Below are 26,403 nucleotides of genomic sequence, written 5' to 3'. Positions count from 1 at the left end.
CAAACTGGCTGCCTGTGGTAGGTGAGCTCTTGTGACAGGTCACGTGCTGGGTTTATGCCGCTAAAGCAGATCCTTGCTCGGGCAGTTCCCAGCCCATTAGATGCAGGTTCGGAGGAGATGTGCTTTGCTGAGGTCCCAGGCTAATTGGTGGCTCGATCCTGAGGGTGATGGTCATTGCATCTGTCCCTGAGGCAGGCCCGACCCAGCCCTGGGCATTGACGGCAGGCCTTCCCGCTCTCAGACTTCGGATGAGGATTGTGTGGCACTGCTGTGCCTTCCCCACCTCTGTGCATCCCGGGTAAACCCATGGCAGGCAAAACGTGCTTTCCCTGGGACCTGGCTCTGCAGACGCAGCTACCAGGAGGCGGTGTCAGCAGGAGCACCCCCAGCTCTCTAGGCCATGCCACCTCGAGGCCCCGCTTGACTGGCATGCACCCTGGCACGCTCGTGCTCACCCTTCATCTCTCTGGTAAGGACACTCAGGCATTAGCCTGTGCCCTTTGGCCCTCCCCTCCCTTCTTGGAGTGGGCGTGTCCTGCCTGGTCTGGAGGCCCGGGACACACAGGAAGTAGAATTCCTCTTACCTACAGCTGGGCTCCTCCTTCCTCCCTTCCTGGCAGCCCCACCAGAAGCCACGTGGAAGTTGGCTCTCTAAATGACTCTCGCAGACTGGAAGAGACTCGAAAGGTCTTCCTGATCCCCTACCCAGAGAGAAGACGTAGACCCCAATGACCCTGGCCTCTGAGGGCAGAGGAGGACAAGCTGCCGCCCGGAGAGGCCTGACTCCCCTCCCCTGCAGTCCAATCGCATTTGCATTCCCTTCCTCTCTTCCCCTGGCAGGGATGCTGCCACGCCTGCCTCTCTCAGGGCCCCAGTCCTCTGGCTCCCCTTGAAGAGGGTAGAGGAGGGTCACAGCATGGCTCCGGGCAGCAATGGCCTGCATTTCTAGTGTCCCTCACAACTCCCTTGTCAAGACTCAGCCAGCATGCCTCCAGTTCCTTCATCCAGCCAACACTTATGAGCACCTACTGTGTGCTAGGCCCCTCCCCCACCCTTAAGACGCAGTTTGCTCACAGCAGCAGGCCTGTGTTTACCATCAGCTCAGGAAAGAGATGCAGCCCCTGGGTGGGGGTGGGGGTGGGGGTGCGGGGGTGTGTGCTCCTGCCCGCCGATCATGGCAGAACACACAGGTGCAGCCTCCCCTCCTTCCTCCTCCGCCCCAGTTAACCAGGGAGAATAGGGCTGTGCCCCACTCAGGTGTGAGCAGAACATTTTGGGAACGTCCAGAGCCTTGGGAAAGGGAGCATCTGCCTGCAAAAGTCTCCTGCAATTGCAGCAGCAGGAGGAGGCACAATTATGTTGGCTTGAGCCGGGTTCAGAGCGGACACTGCAAATAGAGAAAATGGGGTGGTGTCTTCTCAGGGAGAGAAGCCTGTCACTCAACAGGTGAGAGGGGAGAGCTGGCTGCACTCTGGCCGGCCCCAGTGTGGGCCTCTAGTAGGGAGGGTGGTGCAGGCATGTGGAACCCCCTCCCCACCTTGTGTCCTGGGAACATGAACCTGCCTGCCAGCACTGGAGGCAGAGGCAGGGACGTGAGAACTAGGGGTCAGCCTCTCCAAGGAGCCCCGGCTCTATGGGCCTGGGGCCTTCGCCTCCCAGAGCCTCACCCTAAGGGAGAGGTCATCTCAGAGCTACTGCGTGGAAGGAGCGGGCCGGACACAGGCCTCCTTCTGGCACCTGCGTCCTGCGCTTGCACAGCTCTTCCGGCAGATGCCAGCTGCTCGGGCCAGGGACGCGCCTCTGGCTGCTCCCGCTGTGTCTAGCACCGGCATGCAGAGCCGGGTTAGTTCTGTTGCCTGGGATCAAAAGGACTGAGGGGCTGAAGAGGAAAGGAAACAGGGAAGACCTAGGGTCTGTCCCATAGAAACGTACGTTAGTCCTTACGAAAACCTTTGACAAGAAATAGACTTTCCTTACTATATTTTGGCCTGCAGTCTTGTTTTCGTTCTTTCCCTGACTTTTTCACTCAGGCCCGATTGGAGCAGAATACTTCACCTCCCAGAGAGCTGGGTGGGGGGCAGCGGAGGTCACTGCCTCCCATTATATAGAGGAGGAAACAGAGGTACCTGCACCGGCGGCGTCCCCCGGGAATTGGGATACGGATGGAGGTGCAGCTCCCACTTCCCAGCCTCCGGTGATGAAACCCAGTAGCTCCCGGCTCTGCCTGGACTGCCTGGAGGCAGAGGGCCTGTGCGTGGTCAGCCTGGGAAGGCACTCCCTTGCCCAGCCTTCCTCCTTGTCTGTATGAAGGGGAGTAAGCCAGGCACCTTTGTACGTAGACTTGTTCTGAGCATTAAATGAGGTGTGTCTGATAGTCAGGGAAGTTCTTTGCCCTGTCACGGGTTTATCTGCCCTGCCGGAGTCTGCTCCTTCTCCAGAGCCCTGGTCGCCTCGCACATGGTGGTCCCATGAGGAAAGTGGCAGAAACTTCGAGTCGAGGCACCTGTGTTTGAATCCCAGCCAGGTCACAGGCCAGCCGTGTGACTTTGGGCAAGCCAGCCACTCTGACCCTCAGTCCCCTCATCTGCAAACTCGGAATAATAGTGCCCACCTCTCCAAAGTGCCTTGAGGATCAACTGAGATGAGGCATATTTACAGGCACCCAGGACAGCCCGGCCCTGACCAGCCTTCGCCCCCAACACACCCATGAGCACGCATGAGATCTTTCTCCTCTCTCAACTCAGACCTGCTTCTACTCAGCAGCAGTTTCCCGGTTTGGAACATCTGCTTTCTTTACTTTCCTTTGGAAAGGGGGTTGCAGGAAGCAGAGCTAAGCCTGTCTCCCCAAAAGGTGACATTGCGTGGGATCAGGATGAAGAGGGGCTCATAGCCCTTCGTTTGGGGATGCCCGCTGCAGAAGCAGCGGAGGACGGGAGGCTGACTCCAGTTTCACCCCGGCACCCAGGGTGAGGCCTCAGGACTTGAGTTTATGCCTTTCTCGGCCTCTGAGGTGCCCTCTGAGATAGTGTCTTGGCAGAGCCAGTTAGCATTCTGTTCAGCAGGGAGGCCCAAGGTGCCTTTGGAGCCTGGGCACAGAGCTGACTGGCACTGACTGAGTCCACAAGGTGCACCTGCCCTCTAGTGGCAAGACAGGGAAAGGCATGGCAGCCCCGGGCTAAACTCGCCTGCTGAGGATGCTGTCAGCCTTGAGTTACTGAGGAGCGGTGTGGGGGGTCACCTGGAGATTAAGCAGCACCACGCAGCACAAACCTAAACTAGGCCAACATGTGAAGGCCATTCCCTGAACACACTCCAAGCCCCAGATTTGGGATTTCACTCACCCATTCATTCATTCCAAAAATATGGAGTGTCTGTCTGTATGAGGGGGCCGGGGGTAGGAGGGGATGGTTCTGGGCAGTGGGGACACAGCAATGATCAAGACAGGCAAGTCCACCCACTCCCGGAGATTTCATTCCAGTAGGTGTGGTGTCTGTTGGGCAAAGATGGAGGTTTTCTCAACCTCCGCTTGCCTCAGAGTCAAGAAATCAGCAGGCACCCACCAGGCACCTGATTCCTGCTGGAATCTCTCCTACCTGTTTTTTTTTAATGGTCCCAGAAGTTAAATGATACAATTTAGTAGAAGGAGCACTGAACAGACAGCTGAACTGGGTCTGAATACGGGTTCCTCCGCTTACTAGCCCTGTGACCTGGGCTCATCATTTGAACTCCCAGCCTAGACTGTTACCCTCCAGCAGCAGCCAGGGCTCACGAACGGTGGTGGATGAGGGCACGTGGTCCCCTGGGCTGTCCAGTGCAATGTGGGCACAGTCACACCCTCCTGACCTGCGGCCACGGACGCCGAAGTGCCTTTCACCTGGCATTTGGAGGAGCAATCAGCCTCTTTTTGCGTTATCATTTTAAAAAACTCATAAAAATTAATTTGATGCAATTTATTCTGCTTCATTGTGTGCCAGGGTCTCAACTAGCTGTTGCTCTGTAAGAAACCGCCCCAAAACTTAGTGACTCAGAACAACAACGTCTTATATTTCTCGTGATCTCTGCGGGTTGACTGGGCTCTACTGGACAGCTTTTCTGTTTTACATGTTTCTGCTGGGGCTAAGTGGCATACAACGTGGCCTCCTCACGCACATATCCGGCACCTCTGCTGGAATGGCTGAGCCAGCCGAGGGTGGGGGTTGGGGGTGACCAGGCATCTCTCCATGGTGAGTCCAGCAGGGTAAGCAAGGTGCCTGGGCCTCTTCTGTGGGGGCCCAGGGCTCTGAGAGCTCCAAGAGGCTGAGCCCGATGAGCAAGTGCTGGTCAAAACTCTTCCTCACATTTGCCAAAGGAAGTCACATGACCCAGACCAGTGACAGTGTGGGCGGGAACCAGATGTGAATTCTGAGAGGCATGTCCACTGGGGACCACCAGTGTAACGGTCTCCGCAGCCAGTCATGGTGCGGATGTGAGGAGCCCTTCCGTAAGCAGTGGCTGTGTCCCCGGGGGGGGGGGGGGAGGTTGGTAGTCAGGATGCATTTGCTGTTGCCGTCCTACGATGGAGTGACTTCTACTTGGGGCATTCTAATGCTCCATAGTCTGGCGTGGCAGGGAAGAACAACACGAGGTCGGTCTGAGGAGCCTTTCTTGGTCTTGAGTACAGGTTTTAAGAGTTGGACAAACCTCCCTTCCCACCAGCTTGAGGGGTGACACCCCTCAACAGGCCACTGCTTCCTGTTTCTGAGTTGGAGCCGTTCCAGCAGAGAGGCTGTCTGCACACCAAAGGGACGCCATAGAACCCCTCGCTTATTCTTCCTTTCCCATTTGTCATCAGTGAGAGAATGGAGGCACTGCAGGAGGAACACACAATGGCACTGGGTTTTTGTCACTGGGCTCTAGACACAAACTGTGCCCATGAAATAATTTCCAGCTGTCAAGTCTGAGCTGTTTCTTCTATCTTTATTTCTGGTGTAGAGGTTTGGGCTAATCACAGTCCTCCGGTCGTTAAACTGCTGGTCTCATTGTACTTATTGATGTATGTATGTATGTATGTATGTATGTATGTATGTATGTATGTATTCTCTTTGATGCTCATTCCCATGCCCCACCCTGCAGGGAAATGTTTTAACGTGTTAATGTATGTCCTTTTATGTGTGTGCATCCTTCCAAGCTGTGCATTACCCTTGAGTGCATACAAGTTTAACTTACATTATAAATCTAGTTCTGCCTTTTACTCTTCCCCTTGGTACTGTGGCTTTGAGGTCCCTCCATGTCGCTCCATGTTCTCCTAATTTGTTGTTTCCTGGGGTGCACTCACTCAGTGCCCAGCCGCTCTTCCAAGGGTAGACTCCCCAGACACCCAGACTCCCACCCACAAATGGGAACATGGTCAGCCAGCCTGTGAGCATTTGTCTGGGCATAATCACAGGCCCAGGTGTGTGTCTAACCAAGGTGACGAGGCAGTACAGCGTGCTTTCCCCACGGGATGCCCGGACCCTCCTCCCGGCAGCCTTTCCACAGGGAAGACCCTGTCCTCCCACCCAGCCCTGGCATTGGTCAAAGTAAGAAAATGCAGATACAGGCCCTGCTCACAAGGATCCTGTGACATTATTCCTCCCGCAGCTCTGACACGGGCCCTCGTGGACTGGGTTTGCTGACTTTGCCCCAGCCAGGCAGCCCGTGCCCCGTCCACCTGCCCCTCTCAGATCTGTGTCAAGGCAAATGCACCACAGCACCTGGGAGCTGACTTACTCAAAGAGAGGAGCTCCAAGATGAGCGGTCTTCCCCCAGCGTCACCCAGCACGTCGCCAGATGGGCCAGGGGTGCTCGACACAACAGGCCCTGGAGCTCAGTCATCGGCAACAAGGGCTTCGTTTTAGCCGTGACAGTGACTCCGCCTAGCTGGCTGGTATGGAGTAAACAATGCCACTAAGATGAAATGAAACAGACTGAAGTCAGGAGATCCTGGCGACCTAGGCCAGGTCACATGGTCCAGACACTTCTTCACAGGAAAAGACACTGAGGTCCAGAGATAGAACTCCCCAAGGCCACTGGGTGATTGAGAGGCAACACTGAAGCCAGAACCCAAGGGTCCCATCACTAGGCCTGACCTCCCTCCCTGACCTTCCACTGCCCTAGTTCCTTTACCACTGCAGGGACCCCCAATCCAAGCACACCCCCAGTGTTATTCCATGAGGTTGAACTCCTTCCTTCCCAGCTCGGGCTTGAGAAAGACTCAGAAATACTAAACTGGCTTTATTGGTGGCTTTCCTTCCTCTCCAGTCCAGTACAGTGAACAGTAAAATAAAACAAGAATAAGTACAATAAAGAGGGAGAAGAGGATAACAGAACCGTTTTCAATTGTGAAAAGTCAGTAATGGAGTGAGGGCATCATGTCCCTTAAGAATGCTAGGCCAGCACTGTTTCCCCACCCCCGATGGAGGACAGAAGCAGAGGGAAACACAGGGGATGCCGTGAAGCAATATGAACAGCTACTTAGCAAATTCATCTAAACTACACACATAGCTCTGTGTTACCGTGTTCACAAGAGTCACCAAAGTGGGTTTCATTCCTTTGTAAATATCTCTCCCTTATAGCTCAGAGCAACAGTCCTAATATCCTCTTTATTCTTTTATCTGACAAATAATAGTAATAGTAGTGATTACAGAAATTCTCAAATAATAATTATATTATCTTTATATATAAAACCCTAATATGCAAATAGACCAAATAGAAAAACTGAAAAACCAAACAACTGAACAACCAGTCGCTATGACGTGTGCTGATGACCAGGGGGCACATGCGGAACATGGTGGGCGTTGGCCGAGGCAGGATGGTGGAGCAGTGAGTGGGGGCGCCAGACCAAGGCCAGTCACTGTTATTGGAGTGAGCCTCTGGTGGTTATGGAAAATTCTTTGCTCCCACATGCCACGGTCCCACTCGGCACTGGCACCTGCTGCCAGCGCCAGAGCCGCCACTCGCACCCGCTGCCAGCACCCGGCACTGGCCCCTATCGCTCGGCACCATCAGCGGGTGTGAGCAGCAGCTGCCGGCCCAGATCACCCCTCAGGGCTTCTCCACTCCCCCTGCTCCTGAGGGGCCATCAGGGCCAGCAGCCGCCTCTCTCACCCGCTGCTGTTGATGGCCTCGCTTGCCCCTGCAGCCGGTGCAGGAGCCACCACTCGCATCCACTGCTGGAGCTGGCCCCATTCACACCCGCAACCAGCACTGGAGCTGCCCGCTGCTCATACCTGCTGCCGGCGCCCGGCACTGGTCCTGATCGCCCCTGAGGACTTTTCCACCTCCCCCTGCTCCTGAGGGGCAATCAGGGCAGCAGCTGCCACTCACACCCACTGCTGGCGCTGGCCCCAATCGCTCTGTGCCATCAGCGGGTGTGAGTGGGGCCAGTGCCATCAGCATTTGGGAGTGGGGATAGCAGGAGTAGAGCTGCAGGCAGACAGGGGACCACAGCGGGAGGGGCCGGGCGGGGTGCAGAGGATGGGCCGAGACCCGTCCCTGTGCCCACTGCAGCCTCATGGTCCACAATTCCTTTCAAGGTGCACAAATCCGTGCACCGGGCCCTAGTCTGTAAATAAAATGCAAACATTGTCAAAGGTGGGCAAAGTAAAACATGCTTGAGAAAAAGATTAATTCTGGGAAAGCACTTAATCACATAGGAGGGCAGGGTTTGCAGATGAGGGAGGGAGATCTGGTAATAAGTGAATATCTGCTTGGACGAATTTGAGGTTCTGCTCCTGGGGAAGGCCTGCCGCTCTGCAATGCAACACCCTGGAATGTGCTAGAACCCGCCTTTGTGAATTAGAATAGGCCAATATTGCATTTTGAGCTAATTTGATTACCCACCCAATGGGAGAAATGTTAGAGGGATTGGGTGCTTCTTTTTAACTGTAACTCACACCAAGCAGTGGTGTTGTGAACGGAGAGCCCAGGGCCCTTGGGAGGGAGCAGGACATAGACATGCTGGAGTCTGTCTGGCCCCCTTCCTGGGACTGCGCCAGGGAACAGTGTCCCTGGCCTGCAGGTCAGCACTTGGCAGCCCACACCCTACCCCAAGCCTTGGGTTCCAGGAATATTTCTTAAGTTTTGAATTCATTAAATTCACCCCTTTGAAATGTACGATTCAGTGGTGCTTAGTGTATTCATAGAGCTATGTGACCATCATCACTATCTAATTCCGGAACATTTTCATCACTCCCCAAAGAGACCTCAGGCCTATTAGCAGTTACTCCCGATTTCCTCTCTTCTTCTGCTCCCCAACCCCTGGCAACCACTCATCTACTTCGTGTCTCTCTAGATGGGCCCATTCTGGAAATTTCATATACCTGGATTCACACATTTCTGTGACTGCCTTTTTCACCTGACATAAGTTTTCCAGGGTTTACCCATGTTGAAGGCTGAATCGGTACTTTATTTTTATGGCTGAATAATATGTCATTGTAAGGATATGGCACATTCTATTTATTTATCAGTTGATGCACTCGGGGAGGCATTTGCTACTAATCTGAGCTGCACTTGAAAACTATAGACAATGAATAATGTTTGCCATTTCCTGATCAGATGGCTAATACGACAAAATTAGCATTTTAGGGAGATTGCTGTGCCGGGCCTGTGAGCATCAGCTGTGTAGTGAGACAGAGACGGGGGCTGATGAATCGGAGCTCCTCCTGCTAAAGAGGAGCGGAAGGTCAAGGGCACCTGGGGGATCTATGCAAGAAGCAAGCCTGCCTCTCTCTGTCCCAACTCCAACCAGAAAGCCAGAAAGCCACAGGCTTAAAAGAGCAGCTCCTTCTGGAGGGGAGAGACCCCTGGTGGTTTCAACCTGGTCTCGCATTTCTCCTGGAAACACCATTGAAAATCAGCCTCCTGCGCTCCTTCCCGGAATGGGCATAACTGCTAATTGCCTCTTGCACAATTATCTGCCAAAAATGAAGGATTTAGTTATCCTTGTTAGTGACAGCCCCAACATGCAAAGACCCATTACTGCATCGGCAAGGCTGGCGGGGGTGTCTGCCAAGTCTGTGAGTGGTTCTTACAGTGAGCGCTCTCGGCTCAGCTGGGCGGGGAGGGGAAGGCTGCCCCAGGCCAGAGGGGTGCAGCCCGTCCCCTGCACACACCCCGTGGTGTGTCAGAGCTGGGAGGGTCTAGAGGCAACGCAAGTGGGAAATGAGGCCAGGCCTCAGTCAGACCTCAGCCCTCAGTTTGCCAGTTAAAAAAATATATATTTTACTTATGTTTTATTTTTATTTTTTATTGAATGGATTGGGGTGACATTGGTCAATATGATCATATAGGTTTCAGGTGTGGGTTTCTGTGTTACAAGATCTGTATATTGCACCGCATGCCCACTGCCCAAAGTCAAGTCTCCTCCTGTCGCCATATATTAGGACCCCCTTCTCCCTGTCCCCCTTCCCTCTGGCAACCGCCACACTGCTGTGTGTGTCCACAAGTTTCCGTTTTATATCCCACTTATGAGTGGGATCATGTGGTTCTTAGCTTTCCCTGACTGACTTATTTCACTTCGCATAGTGTTCTCAAGGTCCATCCATGTTGTTGCAAATGGCGCTATTTCATCCTTTCTTCTGGCTGAGGAGCACTCCATTGTGTATATGTACCCATCTTCTTTACCAGCCCTCTATCCCAGGGCACTGGTTGTTTCTCAGCTTGCCAGTTTTGACCTGCACAGCCTGGGGCTGCTTCCTGTCTAGCACGGGGGAAGGGGCACATTGAAGGACCATGGTGATAGGTAAGGTTTACTGAGGCTCCGGGAGACGCTTGGCTGACCGGCAGACAGGGGCCTCTCTGTCCTTACCGCCCCCCCCCCCCGCCCCCCTCCCCATGGCACGCACTACACTGCTTTTCTTCTGTTACCTCGCTTCCTTCCTTTGCCTACAATGTCAGGCTTTCACTCTGGCCCTCTGTCCCTCCCAGTGAGGCTGCCCAGCACTGCGCCTGTTTCATCTGGTCCGGTCTTCATTGCTCATGCTTGCTGCTTCTCAAGGAAGAGAAAGAAAGGTGGCAGGAATGGCTATGGGTGGGTCAAGGAGGGCTGATCAAGGCAAAGCAGACAAAAAGATGGAAAGTTACTTGGAGAGCATTGTGTCCGGTACACACTTGTGGGCATATGCGCGCACACACACACACACACACACACACACACACACACACAGAGCCTTGCACACCCATTTTCTCCTCAGCTCGTCTTCAGGAATATTCTGTTTAGGAATGAGGCCCTCAGGTTTGTAACTAATTGCCCAGAGTTGTGTTGAGAAATACGCCTCAGCTTGAAAGAGATTAGATTTATGTGTAGTTGAGGGGCTCCTGAGAAGTTAGGGGAACCAAGGTTTCACCCCGCTCTTAGCCAGAGAACCAGGTGCTAGAGGCTGTGTGGGTGATGGGGCGCATGCGGACCTGAGTCCAGGCAGCCACTTCCTCCACAGCGGTGGGGAACGAGGGTGTGAAAGGTGCCTGTAAGGGAGTTATTCCGACAGCCTCCTGCACGCCACCCTAAACGTGCTGCAGCAGCCTACAACACTGATAATGACAGAGGATGATACATAGACATGCGAACACCATGTGTGGAGAATGCATTAAAGTCAGAGGTAAGACTGGCCCCTGTTGTGGGTGGCGAGGCTGCCAGTGGCCCTGAGAGGTACAGTCCTTCCCACCTGTGAGTGAGAGAGGGGCCTCCTGGTCCTGAAAGGAGGGTGTGTGGGGGCAGGGGGCCTTTGGTAGTTTCCCTGCAGCAAAGAAAGAAAAGGTCCCTCTGATGCCTCCAGGGGTGTCCCTCATGGAAGATGGGGTACAGGGTGCCAGCATGACCATCAGCAAAAGCAAGAGACGAAGTACGGCAGCCAAATGACACAGGCCCAGCCGTGGGAGAACTCCCATCACCTCGTGCAGTCATTGGCATGTTTGGGAAAGCAGTGGTCCTCTTCTATTCCAATAAAACCTTGTGTGAGAATCGGGGGAGGGGGGGATGGGACCTTCTCTGGCTCAAATGGGGGCAGGGACCTGGTCATTTCCCGGGGCCTCTCCTTCCCACACAGAGATGGCTGAGCCCCTCTGCTCTGGGTCCCGAGGGTCTGAAAAGAAAACCCCTGGCCCCGCCTAGGTGAATGGCGGGCAGCAGGGAGGAGGGGCAGGAGGGAGGAAGGCAGGGAGGAAATTGCATTGCTATTTGCACAAAGCTACTGTGAGACCCAACAGGAAAATTCTACAGGGTGGGCTAGAATTGGGTTTACAGTTGCTCATATGGAAAATAATCCAATAACTAATAAATAATAATACAAGAATTAACCCTGTGTTTTGCATACTCACAACTGTAGCCCTACTTTTGCCCCTCCCTGCGTCCCTTTTCTTGCTGGGGAAGTAACACTTTGATTCGTTTCCACCCCAGTGAGACGAGCCCTGGTACAGCCAGAGGCTGAAGGGACAGTCAGCGCTTGGGCTCTGGAGCCAGACTGCTCGGGTTTGAAGCATGGCCCTGCTACTGAGGAACTGCGTGGTGTTGGGTTACTTAACCTCTCTGTGCCTCGGTTTCCTCATCTGTAAAAGGGGGTGTGGACAGTACCCACCTCGTGGGGTTGTGGGGATCCCGTCTGTTAGAGGGCCCGTGGTGTTTAGAGCAGTGTTCGGCACGTGCTGCTGACGCGGCCAGGCCAGCTGTGGTTCTGTTATAGTGTGTAGTACGTGTGCCATTCGGGCAGTGCCGGCTTCGCCCACGGGACTTCCAGCCTCGCCCTCAGGTCGGATCCCGCCTCACCTCACAGGCCCGGAAGTGGCGTAGCTCTCGGCTGAGGGCAGCCAGGGCTCTGTGAACATGGTGGGCAACTGAGGAAGAGGTTAGGTTTTTATGCCTTTCCTTGTTTTGCTTGGGGCAGAAGGAACCGGTAGTGGCATCCCGTCGCCATCTCATTTTAGAGTTGCAGGACCCTGAGAGACAAGCTTTGACCGCATCCCTATGATCCAACACCCAAGGGGCATTTAACGAGGGGGAGCATCGCGGGCGATCAGCAGACTCCTCCCTCACAGCAGATATGAGGAAGGACACGAGGCTGTGGTGTGTCCTGCCTAAAATTCATTCTGTTCATCCCACCTGCTTCCCACGCGGGCCTCTCGAGGTCTCAGGACCTCCCAGGGGATTGGCCAAGGTTCTCCCATAACAAGCTAAGCCTCTCGGCGCGTCAGGGGCCGTGCTGTGCAGGCACGGGTGACAGCCAGCAGGGTGCCCGCCACAACCTCTGCCCCCAATCTTACTCCTTCCTGATGGCACCCAGGGCTCCAGAAGCCCGAGAAAGGCCCCCACACGGGGTCATTTCCCACAGGCCTTTACCATGCTCTCTGGACGACCAAGCGCACAGGCTAACCTCTGAGGTTCAGACGTGCCTGTGCCTGTGGAGGGGAGGGAGGGCGAGTGGGAGGCTCTGAGGAGGAGGGGGCTTGCATTAAACAAGAAAGGTGGAGGGTGGCGAAGGGAGCGTGGCCGCACCAGGAGGGTGGGCACGCCAGACTGACGGCAGCCAACGTTTTGACTTGATTTCTAGGAAATGGCAGGTGATGGATGTGGGTGGCCACGGGGCTTGTTTTCTAGCCGGGACCCATCCAGGAAACTTTCCTGGATAGGCAAAGGGCAGGGGCCCCTGAGGGTCTGTGGCAGCTCCTGCAAGCGTAGGCATGTGACCAGGTGTGTGTGGCCAGCGTGTCACTAAGCCACTTCCTCATGGCGGGCGGGATACGCTCACTCTTTCTAGTTCCTCAAGCCTCCCAAATCCCCTTGGCTGTGAGCACAGAGAACCCAGGGCGCGCACAGGCGTGGATTTTCACAGGCCTTCACAAGACCACCAGGTACTGTCTTGTCAGAGGGGAGACTGAGGCACTGCATTCCACAGAGCCGGTTCTGGAAGCTTCCCTGGGATCTCTGTGGAGTGAGCCTTGGGGCAGGGCTGCCGGGCCTTTCAGTCATCGATCTGGCTTATAAACCTGGTTCTCTCCCAGTTTCTCTAACGAGAGAAAGGGTGTGCCTGAGGTCACTTGGACAAACAGCCAGTGTCATTGCTTCTTGTTGGGCACAGGTGGATGGAGGCGGGTGGGATTCCCCCTCCCAGTGCTCTGTTGGTGAGCAGCGGGCTAGGGAGTGAGAGGACCCGGCAGGCTCCAAGGATACGCTTATCCTTAGCCATGTGGGGAGGGGCACAGAGGGAGGAAGACTTGAACCTGAGAGGAGAGCAGTGGCCTGCCCTGGTGGAGGCATGAGGTGTGGTGCCCCCAGGCATACCTGCTTCTCCGAGAGGGCCGCCTTTGCTGAGGATGACGAGTGGGGGGCACAGGTCAGAGGATGCTAAGGGGGGGGGCAGTCTGCCTCCCCGTGGGCACTGACCATCCCTGACTTTCCACCCACACTCTCTGGAGCCGCCACCGTTATCCTTTGCCCTCTGCGTTTTCTCCACCCACCGGGGCTGCCTCGGTGCCCGCCCTCCCCGGGGCTGTGAGGATGGCAGGGTGCCCGCAGCCGTGGATGGCAGCCCCAGCTCCGGGTTCCCAGTGTGTAAATGTGAGCGTGTGTAAGTGTGTGTGCAGGGCTGGGGCTGGGGGTCATCCAAGGATCAGAGCACAGGAGTAGAAAGCTTCGAGAGGGCGGGGTCGCCTGGAGTCACCCAACACGCTGGAGCCCAGAGGACCTGGCGCTGGGATGCACCACCAGCCGCAACACACCAAGCAGCCAGAGCAGGAGGAGCGCAGGAGGAGCAGGGGGTAAGTTCCGCTCTGGGGGACTGGGTGTGGCGGGGCTCAGTGAGAGGTGGGGAAGCCAGGGCCCCAGAGAGCCAGGGAGAGGGAACCAGGAGCTCTGTGCTCCCTGCACCCCCCTCCCTGATGCACAATATCCACTGCCCTGGGCCCTGCAAGGGGGGTGGAGGGGGGAGGGGCAATGCACAATATCCACGGCCCTGGGCCCTGCATAGGGGGTGGAGGGGGGAGGGGCAATGAACAATATCCACACCCTGGGCCCTGCATAGGGGGTGGAGGGGGGAGGGGCAATGCACAATATCCACACCCTGGGCCCTGCAATTGGGGGCACTGCAGAGGCTGGAGAGCCCACGTGGAACAGCAGCAGGAGTGAGGACGGAGCAGAGTCATGGCCAGTGGAGTCTCCCCAAAGGTGCCCAGCAGGCGGTCATCCAGGGTCCAAAGGCAGGGGCAGTGGGAGGCCCGAAGCGGGTGGTCATGGGCGGGGGGACTGGAGACCCTCAGCGGGCCACGTTGGGAGAAGGAAGAGAGTAGGCGGTTTTGGATGAGGCAGGAGCCCTGCTTTTACTTACGGTGCCCACAGGGCCAGTATCCAACCTGGCAAAGCTCTGCAACGAGCACTCCTGGGACTCAGAAAATGCAGGAGCTGTTGTAATCTGGCTGACGGGAGCTCTTGCTTGCTTGTGTGGCCTCGTGGCCATCATTCTGGGGAACAGAGCTGGAGCTGCCGGGGCGGGCTGGGGGCAGGGCATGGTGACCAGCCCCACTGACTGCTCCTGCCCTTTGCTCTTCTAGACCCGAGGACCGATTCCTGGTTCCTGGTACACTCGTCCCTCCCTGCCACCCTCCTCCTCGTCTTCCGTCTTCTCCTGATGGTGCAGGCCCTCACACCACGTCCCAGTGGGAGCCTCTGAGGCCGGCAGGATCCCTCGCCGCCTACGACCGCGGCCTGGTGGTTCTCTCAGGCGACATATTCTATGAGGCAAGGCTGGTGGGCACGCTGCAGAGTTCGAGGGTCTCTTTCTTTTTGGGGTGCCCAAGGGATAAATAAAACTATGACCCTGCTCTGCAGAAAGCCTTGATGGGGACACATGCAGGAGCCCCGCTGTCTCCCGGTAGAGAATCCCTGTTACTAACTCCCACTTCCTTTTCTTTAAATGGAGAAGTGCAGGCCAGTGACCAGCAAGATCAGAATTCATCAGCCCCCTCACACCTAAAAGAAACGCCCCACCTCCTGTTTCTTCCTGGGCTCTGGTAACCTCTGTCCCGTAGCCAGTGTTCCCCCCACACGCCTTGCTCTCGGCAAATTGTCCTTGAGCACGTGAGCACGGGGCAGCGCTTTGGACGCGCAGAACCACCGCTGGACAAGGCGCGCCTGCTCTCCGGGGGCCCGGGCCTAGGAGGGGAGGCAGGTGAGGAAACAGGCAATTACACGGCAGTGTGGGCAGGGCGATGAAGTGTGCTCCAGGGACACGCAGGAGGGCAGCGCACCAGGCTGCGGGCCCAGGATTGCGGTGCTGGTGCCGGGAAAAGCTTTTCAGAGAAAGTGCTCATCTCACGGACGTTTTGGAGTATATATATATATATAATTTTTTTTTTAATGGTGAGGCACTGCTCTCAGCTTGTTATGAGCATCTACTCCCCTAACCCTCACAGCAGCACTGTCAGGAGGCGCCGAGGGGGTAAGCAACTTAGCAGCTGGCCAGGTGCCCTGGGCTCGCACTCTTGCCTGCATTCTCTCCTGCCTCCGTGCCCGCAGGGAGGAGGCGAGGGGTCCGGCCTGACCATGCACGTCTTTCCTCTTCTCTCCCTCATGGGCTGGACTGCCTTCCTGCCTATAACTCACCCTCAGTCCACCCTCCACAGCTGACAGACCCCTCCTCCCAAAAGCGATCGGCCTCTGCCTGTGGGCCCCCTGGCAGCTTCCTGGCCGGCAGGGGCTAAGTGAGCGCCTCTGATGGGCCTGTGAGGCCTTCCGCAGTCCTTCTGGGCTCAGCTGTCTTTGCCAGCCTGGCCTCCCTCCACTCCCCAGCAGCCCTGCTCACCTGCCTCACAGCCGAGCTGCTCGGGCCCTGGGCCTTGGCAAATGACTATTTTCTGCCACACCCACTCTTCTCCCTTGGTGCTCTGACAAATGCATGCAGACTCAGGCCATCGTCGCCTCTCATGAAACCCAAGAAGGAAAGAAATAACCTGGACTTGAGTCGCCTCTCAAGTCCAGGTTATTTCTTTCCTTCTTGGGTTTGTTTTCGCCTCTACTCTCCGGGGTGGACTGGGCGTGCTCCACCAGCTGGTGAGCACTGACTGTATCTCCCAGCTCCATCTCCCAACTTCAGTAACTTCCCCTCAGTAGCTTGAAATTAGCCACAGAGGGAGGATTTGCACCATAGGAATTAGCAAACAATACAAATCAGCCCCTCTGCCACCCTGAGAGCCTGTTCCTCAACAACCAGCACACCCCCTGTCTTATGATTTGCAGATTTGTCTGCCTGCCCCCCAAACTACAAGTGCTTCGAAGGCAGGGCCGTGTCTTACTTATATTTTTAAAGATAAGCCCAGCATATGTGTGGTACCATGTGGTAGGTACTTTTGAGACATGCCGTTAGAGTACTTGTCACTTAATTCTGGTGACAAATTGCTCTGAAAATCTGCGGGTGCCTAGGTCAGCTTGCTCAGAAGTCCTTTGTAGCTCCCTTTGCCTACAGGACTGGAATGTAGAGTCCCTGGAGGTAAGGACTTTTGTCTGTTTTGCTTTATTGAGGTGGCTGGTGCTCAGAATAGCATCTAGCATGAGTGCTTAGTAACCCTTTGACTCATCATTGTCAAATGAATAAATAAGTGATAAAATTCAAGCTCCTTAAGACAGCCTTCAAAGACCCCTTGTTACCGATTCTTCTCTCTCTTCTTCTGTGGCTGCCCCTCCCCTAGGAGGAGGCCTGATTACAGGCCCACTGTTCCCTCGCTGGCCCCTGGTGAGTTGGGGGGGGGGGCGGGGGAGGTCCAGGCACTATGCACTCTTCTGGCAGGAGGCTTCCTCCCCTCTCCTTCCTTTGCCCAAGGCCTCCTCATTCTCTAGTTCAATACCAACTTCTGGCACTCCTGTTTCCTACTGCTCTTCTAGCCCCAACCTTAAAGGGGAGGTATGTTTCCCACTCCCTCAGTGAGGCTGTGAGCTCCCTGGGGGCAGGGCTGATGTGTGTACAGCTCTGTGTCCCCTCCAGTACTTCAACACCCAGCATAGAGTCTTGCGCACAGCAGGTACCTAGTGTGGGTTTGCAGCCCAGATCATCCCACATTAAAAGAAAGTTGGAGCCCAGCAAGATGTATGCAAGTCCCAGCCTCTGATCTGGCTGCTCCATGGAGTTGATCTGATGAGCAATCACTCACCAAGTATCAGTGAGGCGGAGGAGGGATGGTGGTGTCCAGAACAGGAGTGGGGGAGGTACTAGCCCATCGGCCCTGACCAGTCAGGTCTCACCGCCCCGGGAGCAGGCCTTATGACCTGGTCTTTTCCTTTCCTCTTCCTCCCAGTTTGTGGCCACCTTGCTCCTGGCTAACTAAAGCTGCTTCTGCCAGCCGGTGGACTGCACTTGGCCTGAGAGTATGACTGCAAGTGGGAGTGAACCAACTGGGTCAGCGCAGGCTCAGAAGACCTCAGCTTGAATCTCAGCTCCACCAGTTACAGCTGTGTGACCATGAGTGGCCTATTTACATGTTATGGCCTCAGTGTTTTTACCTATAAAGTGGGGGATAATAATACCTACTTTGTAAAAGGAAATAATTGAAGGAAGATTGAATTAGATAATGTATGAGAGTGTTTAGTCCTGGGCCTGGCACACACTGAGTACTGGCTAAGCGGTAGATACTTCATTATTTTTAGCTGTTCTCTGTTTGAAATGGAAGTAGAACAAAAGGTTTCCTGGAAGAAAAAAAAAAGAAGAAGAAAAATCTAGCTGAGGCTTGAAAAGTTACCAGGTAGTGATTTGGAGGTTGAATCAGGGATGCTGAGCAATGAGCTAAAGTCTGGTCCACAGACCAGCAGCATCAGCATCACCGGGGGCTTGTTGAAATGCAGAATCTCATGTCCCAGCCCAGCACTCTGATTAAGAATGTGCTTTTCAACAAACAAAATCCCAGGTGATCCTTGTACTCCTTAGATGACACATTTGGAGAGGCCTTATGTTATCACTCCCAGTCCCATCTCCCTCTTTCCTGTGCTAACAGGTGTCTTCCTGCGGACAGGTGGGCACTGTGGGAGCAGGGAGCGCAGAGGAACAGTGAGGATTGCAGCTGAAGCCAAGAGGAAGCTGTGCCCCCAGCTGGATAGAGGTCTGGCTGCACTTCCCACTTCTAACCAGCAGGTGGCAAGCGTGTGCTGGTAGTGTTTCTTCTCAAAGGCCTTTGAATTGCTTGACCTGGTAAGTGCCGGGTCCCTTAGGTGCTTGTGCTGAATTATCTCTGTCGCTGGGTCGGGGGTGGTGTACATGGAGCGTCCTGCGTGGACGCTGGAGGAAAGTGTTGGATGGTCTCAGGGTTTGGTCAGGTGGCTGTCCTGAGGCTGATGTCAGAGCAAACTGTGGTCCCACTACTCCCTGGCAGAGGAAGGGCACTCACCGATGTGCCATCGCACCACCACAGGCTCCCACTGGGCCCACTCTTCATTCATGCGCCTGCAGAAGTAGGCATTTGCCCCCATTAGCAACTGGGCCCCAGATTAAATGAAAATAAAAACTTTTTTAAAAATTGGTATTATGTGGCAAGGATCATCAAACAGCAAAAGCCATCCTTAAGTGTTAAAGAGAAGAAACCCTGCTTGTGAGTCCAGAAGGCTCACAGGATTGAGTGGTGTGGGGCGAGGCCGTGAGTAGTGAGGAAAGGAAGGGGGCTCTTATCAATCTCTCACGAAAATGGAGAGAAACTGGGAATTTGTCTTATGGCTGCCTGGGTATTCAACACCTCGTTCCCTAGTCACCTAGTTCCCCAGTCTCCCTAGTGTCTGGGACGTGGGATGGGATATTGGAAAGATCCCAGTCTCTCAAGACAGACTGTGTTCAAATCCCAGCTTGGACAACTATTAGTTGTATAACTTTGGGCAAGTTACTTAATCACTCTCTGCCTCCGTTTTCTAATCTGTAAAATGGAGGTAAGTAGAGATAATATAGTAATATTATAAGTGTTTATATGATTTTTATGCACACAAAGTACCTTGCACATAGTAGGTGCTGTGCAGATGTTTGGCTGGTGTTTCTTCCCTTGAGTCTTAGTTTCCCTTTCAACACAATAGGCAGAACCCTTGGTAGTTGAGGCCCCTGAGGAGAGTCAGGAGAGAAAAGGCTCCCACAGTTGACACCATCTTTTCTTCCTCTCCAGGTCTTCCTTCTTTTCCGAACGAAGCCAAAACAGATCACCATCCTTCATGTCTACCACCACTGCGCCATGCTAATCAACTGGAGGGCTGGAGTCAAATACGTGCTAGGTGGTCAAGATACGTGATGCAGCTGAGGCAGCCCTGCCCAGGCCCTTGTGAGGCAGCCGCTCTCTGCTGGGCTGAGTCTCCCGTGTGGGAGGTGTGCATCCTCCAAGGTCCCCCTTTCCTGTGGCCATGAGCCCAGGCCTCTGCTCTCCTTTTATCCTTGTTGCTCCCCAAGCCTCCTGGCTACCCCTTCCTGGTGCAGAGGAGGAGGCTGTGGGAGGTGCTCAAAGCCATCAGGGAGTGCAGAGGAGTTACACGCACTCTCATGTAGCATCCTGTTAGCCCCCCCCCGCCCACAGTCATGACCTCAGACCACTCATGCCAGACCTCAGGATAGGCCTCCCCAAGGATTTTCTCTGCAGGACATGCCGAGGTGCTCTCCGCAGGGTGGAGGACTGAAACGTGAAAGAGAAAGCACAGCTACGCTCAGCTCCACTTCCTCCCCTTGATCTCCTCACCCAACTCTGCGGCCTCCTCTTGTCAGGTGCTGACTTCATTGGTCCATGTGCCTGTACTATGGCCTGGCCGGTCGGGCCCAGCATGCAGCTCTACCTGTGGTGGAAGTGACGTCTCACCCTCCTACAGCTGTGGAGAAGACCCCTTTGGCTCCAGGCCTTTGGCTGAGCCCTGCTCCTACTCTTGGCTGCACCAGTAACTTGGTGTCAGACCATGAACGAGCCCTTCTCATCACTGGGTCTTAGCCTCCCAATTTGCAAGGGACTCAGTAAACATCTCATCAGATTCTAGAATCAACCCTAACTCCCCGACAGAATGTGGAACCTGGAGCAAATGCTTTCCATGCTTGAGACCTTAGTCTCATCCTCCATAAAATGAGGGGCTGGGCTCGATGGCCTTGGAGCACTTCTATCCTGTGAGCCTGTGATCACTGATCCACCGTCCGGGTGCCTGGGTGCCTTGGGGTTTGGGGACCATCATAGCCAGATGGTAGTGACATCCCAGATGTCCCTCAGGGGCCTGGGATGGATTGAGACATCATCGATGTCAACATAACATGGCTGGATTAGGGCAATGGGGCCAGAACCAGGAGAGGGGGCAGGAGGATCTTGGCTTAGGGGAAAATGGGAGCAGGCTTCATCAAGCTTACTTTCTGAAGAGGAAGACTGAACTGTAGGAGGCCTGCCCCCTGCTGGTAGACAGAGGAGTGGCGACTGCTTCTCACCTCTCTCCCACCTCTGTCCTTATGCTTTCTCTTCCCCAGGGTCAGTTTGTGGCCATTGCTGCCCACTCCTCCTACCTCTTCACTGAGTGCTCCTTCCTGGATGGGTTCAGCATAGCCGTGCTCCTGTTCCTCCTCAGCCTCACCACCCCCTTCCTCAACATCTACCACCAGACATACCTGAGGAGAAGCTGACTTAAAGGGCAGGATCCGAGGACTGAAACGAGTAGAGCCGTCCCCACAGAGACCGCTGGGCTCACCCCACCTGCGTTGAGCAGGTACCTGAGCCTGAACTGCGTCCTTGGATGGAAGGAGAATGGCCCCCTTCTAGAGTTCAGGAGGACAAAAGCGGAGCCAGCTCCTGAACTCACTTCTGCAGCAGCACCCCTCACACAGATCCGTGACTGTGTGCATCTCCGTCCACTACCAGATGTGAGCCTCTCCTGAACGGGACTGTCTTATTCCCCGTGTCCCACACTTGGCACAGTGCCACCGTCGATGTGTGTTTGGAGTCTTGTATTCCACAGTCATGACCTCTGGTGAAAGTCGGGCTGAGGGCCTGGGAGAAGTCGAGGCTGCATATGTAACCTCGGCATGGGAAACGATGACAGAGTATCCACGAGTGAGCATGGGTCTGTGTGACTCCTAGTGTGGCTGTGGAAATGGTCCCCCTTGTCTGTTCATGCATTTATATGGTTGTACAAGTCTGTGAATGTGAGTGGGGTGGCAAAGAGGGCTGTGTGTAGAGGTCTACAAACTTGTTTTCCAGTCTTCATGCACGTTTCCATTTGATTCTCTTCTGTACGTCTCTGAGAGTGCCACCATGCAAATAAAAGCCATTAGGATAACACTGCTCCTGTCCCAGACAGGAGACACTGATGCCCAGAGGGATCTCTGCAAACATGGTCCTGGGGGGCCTCCAACAGGGTGTGAGAAAGGAGACACGGGGTAGGACAAATGCAGCCATCCACTTTGCAGACAGGGAAACTGAGGACCAGCAAAAGGAACTGTACGACCAGATTGCATCCCTAGGCAGAAGCAAACATCTGCAGAGCCATTAGAGCCAGGACTGGATGGTCTCTGCAAAGCAGCTGCGTGGGGCTGTCTCCATGCCTCCAGTGTTCTTATTCGTCTTTCCTAGAGGCCCAGTGCACAAAATTCATGCACTTGGGGGGGAGGGTATGTCCAAGCCTGCACCCTCAGCCAAGTCTGCACCCTCACCAATCTGGGACCCCTCAGAGGATGTTTAAACCGGCAGTCGGACATCCCTCTCACAACCCAGGACTGCTGGCTCCTAACCACTTGGCTGCCTGGCTGCCTGATTGCCCCTAACCACTCTGCCTGCCAGCCTGATAGCCCCCTACCTGCTCTCCTGCCAGCCTGATTGACACCTAACCGCTCCCCTGCCAGCATGATTGACACTTAACTGCTCCCCTGCTGGCCTGATCACCCCCAACTGCCCTCTCCTGCCGGCCATCTTGTGACAATGTGGGGGCAGCAGCCATCTTGTGATGACATGGGGGTGGCCATCTTGTGACAACATGGGGCAGCCATCTTGTGACAACATGGGGGCAGCCATCTTGTGATGTGAGGGCATGAGGGTCAATTTGCATATTACCTCTTTATTATATAGGATAATCTCTCCCCGTTGCTGTTTCCTCCCCTCTGTAAGTTCTTATTTTGTGATGCCTCAATAGTCAAGATCATTACAGAACAGTTGAAGTTTATGAAGTGCTATTTGGGGACTATTTATCCATCAGGTGCCCTAGTTAATTAACTCTGGCAGGCAGGCTGCATCCTGTGGGCAATCCTCTGAGAAGTAATGCAGAATGTGAATGCATCCCACGTACTTGGCCGCTGTCTTCGGAGGGTGGGGGCATATTTTAAGGCAGACTTTTTTTTAAACACATAGGAGTGAAGTCTGTTCATTTGCTGAGCAGCCAGGATAAAGGAAAAGGGAGTCATTCCAGAGTTCAGAGCTCATATTGGTCCAGGTCTTTGTGGCTGTCTCTGTCCGATTCAGCATTGGGAGCGCCTGGGGGAAGGCAGTGTGGGAGGGGACTTGGGGGAAATTCTCAATGAGCTGAAGGTGCACCTCCTTTCCACAACTGCCCTGCACCGTGTTGTAAGACCTCCCTCCGCCTGGTTCGGGAGTGCTGTGCAGGTGTTGTTTCCTGTGAGTATAGAAAGACTGTGTGAGTGTCAGGAACACAAAGTTACTCATACTTCTCAAAACATAGCCAAATTCCTAATAATATTGTGGAAATTCACGTCTATGAACTTTTTAAGATAATTATAAGCAAGAGTGATGGTTAGATTTTTAAGTATATAGCGGGGATGAACTGCTGCCCAGAGAGGGTCCATTTGCCAAGACAGGGAGGCCCAGAGGACCCCGTGGGAAGGCCCTATAGACAGAAGTGAGGGAACAGCCCCCTCACCCCCATCTCCCATGAGGGTCCAAGAGCTGATATTGTATCATAAATCTGCGAGTGAGATACAAGACGCCTTAATGAGCCAATTAATTAGGAGTCGTTTATTGCACGCAGCCCAGAGGGAGGTGTCTCTTCCAAATCTCTGAGCACCACATACAGGAAGTTTTCCGTATTTATACTTTTTGAGCTTCTTTGTTTGCAGATATTACAAAGGGCTCTGTGTGAGTTATTGTTACAGACAGTTGTAACCTTGAATACATAATGAGTTAGTACTTGGCATAAGAATATGGGAATTATTATCAATATTAGTCTATATTAGTCTGTTACATTGGATGGCTAGCTTGCAAGGTCAGACAGTTGTTTATCTTTTTTTTATTATTTGAACAAAAACAAAGTCATTTTATAGAATAGGAGACTGTCTTAAAGTGACAGAGTTTACAATGACAGAGTTTACAGGACTAGGGACTATCTAACAATAGCAGAGAATTTCAAACAGTAGTTTTTTTTTAATACAAGATGGAGGTTACTATGCTTCACTGGAGGTCTCGGTTCCTGGCTATTGCCTCTTAAATCAGAGTATATCTAATTAAAGAATAAAAGGCATCCGAAATGGAACAGCTCCCCAGTCCTCCTGTAGCTCCGAATTCAGTGAAGACCCCTCCCTGCCCCATACACACTCCTCTGTCCACTCTGCTGACAATGCCCTGGGCTGCAGGAGCAGGCGCCTGAGCCAGGAATCAGAAGAAAAGGCCAGGTCCCTTCCCTCTCCCTTCCTCTCGCTCTTGCAGGTCTCTGTGTAAATGGAGGAACTCCTCCAAAAAGACAGCCTCTGCCTTCTGACCTTTGTCCCTGGGCAGTCTCAGGGCAAGACGCCCCGTTGCAAAGGAGGACTTTAATTCAGGTTTTTTACATTCAAACCCTCCCAATCCCTATCTAGATCTCAGGGATATGTGAGCTCCAGGGGGAGGCAGAAGCCTCCGCAGGGATGAGTGGGGGGAGGAGGGAATCGACTACCAACAAGACAAGACGGGACTGCAAGGCTCTGCATTTCAGTGCACCAGGGGCCGCTAAAATGAGGAAGGATTGGTTTAAAGCAGCCCGCACAGAGCATTAGGAAGCTGGAGCCCATGCCGGCCGCACTCACGGGGAGGCAGCCCTGGATTCTCAGAAGAGGCAGAGCCCGCCTGTGCCCTCCTGCTGCTGGGAGGACGTGGGCAGTTCTCCATGTTCTAGTGCCTTTTTCATGTATTGGTGCTTCCAGCTCTAAGAAATGCACTCTGGTAACATATCGTCACTACAAACTCTTCTTAAAACACAATTTAGCAATGCACTGTTACATATCAGAGAACCCCAATTCCGCTGAGTTACATATAAAATATAAACACAAAAATGTGAAGAATAATCATCTCTAGATGGTGAGATTGTGGATGCTTTTCAAATCTTTGTATTATTTTCTGCAATGCCTATTCTTTTTAGTCATAAAAATGTATTATTATAATGTGATGAATTCAGGATATCTTGGCTGTTCTTTCTTCTGAGAATTATTAAAGCCTGTATTTTATCTGTTCATCAAGTGGTCATTACTGATACAGTTGGCACATTTCACCCCCCTGTTGGCCCCTCAGTCATTCAACACACAGACATTGAGGGCTCACTGCCTTCTAGGCACTGAGCTCGCTGTTAGGGATCCGACACAAAGCGGGCTTGTCTTGCACTCTGATGGCCATGTAAATGCTTAAGAAGCCGAACTGCAGCCACTTTTACTAGTTCAGGGAACATTAGGAAGAAAGCCATCTTGTCCCAGTGCCACAGTGAGAGAGGATTTTGATCAAACACTTACCCACAGTGGCAGATGTGAAAATGGGGCTGCCCACAGCTGCCCCAATCCAATCTTTCTGCGACTCCATTCCTTGCTTTGAAGTGAGCTCCCCACACCTCAGAAGAGTGGCATCTAAGTGTAGGTTTAAGTCTAAAACCCCTTCTTAGAAACCAACACAATGGTGTAAGCTAGAAGGACTAACTTTTGCCCAGACCGTGGACCCATTCTGGGCTCCTAGGAAAGGTTCCTTGGAGGGAACATCTAAGGGGGAGACTTGATACAGTCTTCACTTCTGCAACAGTCCATTGATAGTTATGAATGGTGGTGATCATTGAACTACATCTCTGTCAAGTTTCACGTATCTAAAAACTTTTTACTTGAGAAGTGAAGGAAATGCCTTCCAGAGATTAAAAAAAAAAAATTTTTTAAATGGCCTTTCCCTGCCCTAGCTGGTGTGGCTCAGTTGTTTGGGCATCAACCCATGCACCAAAAGGTTTGATTCCCGTTCAGGGCACGTGCCCAGGTTTCAGGCTCAACCTGGGTAGGGGGCGTGCAGGAGGCAGCCAATGACTGTTTTGCTCTCACATCAGTGTTTTTTTCTCTCACTTTCTCTCTCTCCCTTCCTCTCTAAAAAAAATTAATAAAAATATTAAAATTTTAAAAAGAGAGTGAGAGACTTTCCCTGAATCAATATACTGACAGAGTTAGCATTGGGACCTCAGCCTCCTGACGCTCTGCCGAGGACTCTGTGTCCTTTAGGACTAGGTCATGAAAGGAATTCATTTCCAAAAGTAGGGCAGTTTGGGTATCCCAGATCCTGGGTCCTAGCTTGTAGCTCATCCTACTGGAAAACATGGGTGTGGAGCTTCTACATGCACTGTCTCCCACCAGCCCGCGTCGTCTTCCTTCTCCCCTTCTCTCACATATAGAGATCTGTGGTACTTAGATTCGCCTTTAGCTCACTGGTTACAAATATCAAGAAAGGAACCATATGAAACAGAGAAAAATGTTAAAAACAGGCTACTTTTTAGAAGAAAGAAAAGTGGTACCTGTCAGTCTTCAGATTCTCCAGGAGCAAAAAAGGGAAAGCCAGGTGTGACTACAGGAGCTCCAGCATCAGATCTAAAGACAACAGCCCGACAGAGACTGTCTAACCAGCCCCCACACTGTGGGATCCAGTCCCTGTGTCCAGTTCCTCATCACATATACATCCTAGCACCTCTGCCTCGGGTAGCAGTGGCTCTTAGCCCCAGTGGAGACACACACTTTCTACCAGTTCTCTTTCTTTCTTTCTCTCTCTCTCTCTCTCTCTCTCTCTCTCTCTCTCTCTCTCTCTCACACACACACACACACACACACACACACAATCACGGTTGCACTTTAATTAAACACCTAAATGTGTGTGAGCAGTACCTCAGTATACACTTTTTTATACATTTATTTATAACAAAAATTAGGTTTTCAACATTTGAGTTTGTGAACCTTGTGGCTTATGAAAAGGTGCGTTCACTGTAAGGGGCTCGTCTAGCATTTCAAGCAACTGCTATGGCAGCTTCTTGAACCAGTCAGGCAGGCCAGGCTGAGCTGTTTCGGGAACGCCCTCTCATGTGTTTCAGGTCCGAGTGAGAAGAAGAGACGTTTTTGCATGAGATTTGAGGGACAGAAGTGAAGCAGCAGCTGCATTATTTTTTACTCTCAGAAGGCTGGGGCATGAGCTTTTGTAGCTCACACGTTATTACTC

Source organism: Cnephaeus nilssonii (assembly GCF_951640355.1).
Source record: "Cnephaeus nilssonii genome assembly, chromosome: 6".
NCBI lineage: Eukaryota > Metazoa > Chordata > Mammalia > Chiroptera > Vespertilionidae > Cnephaeus > Cnephaeus nilssonii.
Note: the sequence above shows the minus strand (reverse complement) of the source record.